This window comes from Poecilia mexicana, unplaced genomic scaffold, assembly GCF_051168715.1.
Source record: "Poecilia mexicana isolate PSO_F unplaced genomic scaffold, ASM5116871v1 scaffold_7, whole genome shotgun sequence".
Lineage (NCBI taxonomy): Eukaryota > Metazoa > Chordata > Actinopteri > Cyprinodontiformes > Poeciliidae > Poecilia > Poecilia mexicana.
The window spans coordinates 11780893-11785611 of NW_028263376.1; positions in this window are offsets into that span (position 1 = coordinate 11780893).

Here is a 4719-nt window from a genome sequence, read left to right on the forward strand (position 1 = left end):
TTCTTTTGAATTGTGTTAAACTATTGCTTTGTTTTAAATCTTCATGTAACTTGTTCCATACAAGTTACATGAAGATTTAAAACAAAGCAATACATGAAAAGAAGATTTGTTTGTTTTTTTCCCAGCAAAATCCTAATAACTCAATCTCCCACAGCTTGTGAAATTACCTATCAGTGCACAGAATGATCCACTCTTCACATAATCTTCATAATCTGGACAGCCAGTCCAGTCATTTCCAATCTTTCAAGGATGATTATAATCATCAGCTACAACAGTGGCTCAGGTAAATGATTCAGGAACAGATTTGTAAATGACTGCTAGGTTTCAAATCCGGAGGCATTTGTGAGTCAAAGTAAATGCAGCAGAATTGAGGTGAGTTTTGTGAAAACTGAGTACTCTGGTGCCATCTAGCGGCTGCTCTGAGGCGTACGCCTCCTTCTGTCTGAAGGCCACCAGAGTCTGAACACATTCAGGATATTTATTCCTCCCAACGTAGAGTTGGCGCACACGCACACTCATCCTGGTCAAAAACTGAAAACCTCACTGATGAGTTTCTCCAGTCATGGACTAATTACTCAATCCTCGTGCTTAGTTTTTCACGCGTCGTGTGAATTCTCCGTGACGTGGACCGGAGTAGGAGAGACCTTTGAATGTGACCTTATTTGTCCAACGTGTGAGGCTTCTGAAGGTAACTTGGCTCATTTTACATCCTCCATGAGGAACATAGCTCGACGACTTGAATTACCTTCCACTCAGCTCATCTCCCGGTAAAAATCCCATTTTCCCATGCGGAGATGGTGCAATGTGCTGAGCTGGGTGATATCTCAGGGCCGCTCCACGGTGGAGGAGGGGCAAGCAGACATGCTTACTGGCTCCCTTTTAGAAACCATCACTTCAGCAGGATCGATAGTACATCCCACTCCACGGCTGGCAGAGTGTGCTGCCTCCAGAGAGGATGGAGGCCTGGGGTGGAGGTGGTGGGGGGGGCGAGTGGAGGTATGCATTGACAGCTGCAACGGAGGCAAGTTCGAGCGGCGGCACGCAGTCAAGGTGAATGATCGCATGCTGCGTCAGACACTGCCGCTCGCTTGCTCCCAACTGCAGTTTCTGAAGAAGGCCGGTGGGTGGATGCAGTTGCAGCCAACGTGGCGGTGGAGCTGATGAACTAGTTCAGCTGCTAAGCGCTTCGTGGTTCTGACTTTCAGCTTGACAGCTGATGCAAAAGTCGCCAACCGATGCTCCTTTTTGTGAATATCTTCAAGTGCCTTACCTTGGTTTTCCGCAACCCTTCGACTCTGTTGGAGAACTCAAATAGATTGATGCTTATAGGTGAGAAGACATCTTGTGTTTCAAAGTATCGCTTGCAATATAAGACCTCCAGGGTTCAGGTCAAAGGAGAAATCCTTACACAGCGATAACAATAATCGTTGTCTTTTCTTAGCACGGTGGGCATGAATGAGAAAATCTTTCATTTCTGTTGTGTCTGGAAGGATTTTAAAAAAAGAACATTTAGTATGGTTATTTTATACTGCATCTTATTTATATTGTTCTAGTCAGCAGCATGTAGAGAAAAAAAGGTGAACAATTACAACTGTTTGAGAAATTTGATACACTTAACTTCAACACACTTAATTTCAGATTTAGAACAGCTGCTACAATACTGAACATGCACAAACTTAATACATTTTTATAAACCAGTAATACGAATAATAATCTAAACGTATAATGCTATAAGTGATGATTATTAGTGTAAAATAATTGCCATAAGACAACAAAAAATATTTCCCATGTTCCAGCTCAACTAGTCCTAGATGAAAACATAGAGGCTCACTAAAAGTGTAAACACTACTGTTAAAAATAGCAGGTTTCTAGACTTTGAAATTGAGACAAATCATCATTTTAAAACTTTTGTCCCCTTCAAAGAGACAAAAAATTCTGCACAAAGCAGCTTTGCAGTCAGTCGAAACTTGCACTAAAAAGGCACAACTTACAGATGAACTTACATTTGGTGGAAAAAAGGCAGAAGCGTGCAAGCCAAAGAAACCGCCATTACTGTGAATTACGGTGGTGGCAGTGTTATGTTGTGGGGCTGTTTTGCTGCAGGAAGGACTACATCTCAAAGTACGTAGCAAAAAGTGGAAAGAATAGGATGAAATTTTGAATCAGCCTCACAAGATATCAGGAAGTCAAAAATACTTTTTCTCATTTTGCAGATAAAAATCTGCCTGACTAAAGGGGAAAAAGGTGTGTTACTTTATAGAGTACATCTGTACCTTTGTACAAAGTGATCATTTTGAGCTGCATACTAAAGCTCTGGCTAAAGGATAGACGAGAACAAATATGAGGAAAATCCTACTGGGACAGCTGGGTTTTATTTCAGGTTGATCATATTCACCATAGTTGATGGCAGGCACTGGATGCTGAAATTAATTAAAAATGTGTTTTTTGTTTGTTTGTTTTTTTAATATATCATTCCTACAAACATTAGTTTTTTTGTTGTTGTTTTATCATTTATATTGTACATAATAAATATATTAAAGATGAAAAAGCAAATTATTTTAAAGTGTGTTTTTTTTTTACAGGGGTGTCCATACTATTGAAAGCCAGAAAGACTTTTTTAAAGATTATTATTTCACTTAACATAATTTTAAATACCTAAACATGACTATAATTTGAATATTTAACAACATTATTAATTCCACAATACAATCAATCTGAAACGTGCAAAAACAAGTAATATTTTACAAAAATAAATAAATAAAAAATGAAATTACTCTGCAGCTTCCTTCCCACTCTCCACATGTGTCAGCAGGCGTGCAGCGAACACGTATTCCTCCTATGTGACTTTTATTGGTGTTTTTGCCGGTTCGGAGTAAAAAGCGCATCTGTTAAGGGAGGTAAACCACTGCAGGGCAGGGGGATGTGGACGGGACAGGATGTGGTGCAGTACAAGCATCCCCCCACTGCTCAGATCGCTGCTCGTTTGTCAAGTTGCCCGCATACTTGAATGGTGCATTGCTGCTGTAACACGGCGAGGCAATCAGCAGTGGAACAAGCACACCTCATCCAACCGGGATGGCTCCCAGGTGGACGAGGCGCCTCACTGGGCCATGGGCAGAGCGGTCTTTGCATATACACACACATGCTAACGGATCAGAATTGTCTCACATTTAACAGCCTTTACAGTGACAAGGTAAGGCTTTTAATTCGAATCCAGGCTAACGCTTTGAATAACGGCGCAGCGGTAAAATGAACCGCTTCTGCTGGTCGATGTCAACCAGTCCACTGGTCATCCTCAAGCCTGCAGGGTTAAACACACGCATCACGGGGAAATGTTACTTTGGAAATTTCCAGAATTTCTTTTGAGTCATTCTTTCTCGGTCCCGGGTAGACTTGATAATACACATTCAGCACGTGTTTGAAGCAGCTTGGTGCACAAGTTCCTGCTCCCCCACACAAATTATCCACACAATCTCAGACATATATACTTTGACTCCTGCTAATATTTGGTTTCGTCCTCACAAGTTTGAACGAAACCAGATGCTTTTTGCAGCCCTTAAAAGGCTTACAGCTCCGGCTGGTGCTGAGGTCAGGGCTTTTGTGGAGGCTTTTTAGAAAGCTTATTAAATGTTTTCCAAACCCAGTTTTGATGTGCGTAGCTAACCACATCCACGCAAAAGGGTGGTGTTCGCGTGACCTTGTAGCACTTAGATGTGGCGCATTCACCGATTTGGAAAAAATAAAAAAAAGGAGGTTCTGACCCGCTGGCCGTCACTAAGCAAAAAATAAAAAAAATTAAACACTAAGCTGAAAATCAGTCATTTCCGTTGGCCAGCCAATTTCCTGGTGCCTCTCTGTTGGGTATTATGTATTCGCTGTATCAATTGCTACATTGTCTTGACTAATTTAGTTATGAAGAGCCTGTTTTTTGGGGAGAGGGGGTTTTATGCTTGGCTAAATAATACGTTCTCAATGCATTATTATTTCACTTGACATATAGTCTTGTAAAATTACATATTTGTCTTAGGGGAAAAATAATAAAGAAAAAAAAAAAAAACAGACTTAATATGAGAAAAAAATAATTGTATTCCTCCCTTTGTTCTACTGAATTTTTAAAACACATCATGGGCAACACAGTCTCCTCAGTACAAAACAGCTCACATGATGAGATGTTTATTTAAACCTTGCGGTGTGTGCAGTGTTCTCTGGCCGGAAATCCTTTCTAGTGCGTCTCTGTGGGTGTAAGTTTGCAATCCTCGTGTGAAGTATTCCTATTTGAGCCGCATGACTATGCGATCCTAGTTATTTCCGTTTTAGCCACAGACAGTTTTTATACAAAACAAGGCAATATATATGTATATATACCATCCTTTTTTAGATGTTGCATTAGCCATCCAGAGAACATGCACACGGAATAGGACAAGTTAGAGAAACCAATAAACCTGATCATGTTTTTGGACTGTGAGAGAAAGTCAGAGTACCTGGAGAGAAGCCGTGAATGCTCAGGGAGAACCTGCAAACTCCACGCAGAAAGACCCGAAACCTTTTTGCTACAAGGCAACAACAGTGCCACCAACTGCACCACCTGGATTTGCGCCATGACTTACAAATTAAAAACCACACTTTTTTAGTTTGACTCAAACAGTTTGCCCCTTTAAATGTTTCAGATCATTAAACGATTTTAATGTGAAACAGAAATAAGCAAAGTGAAAACAAAAG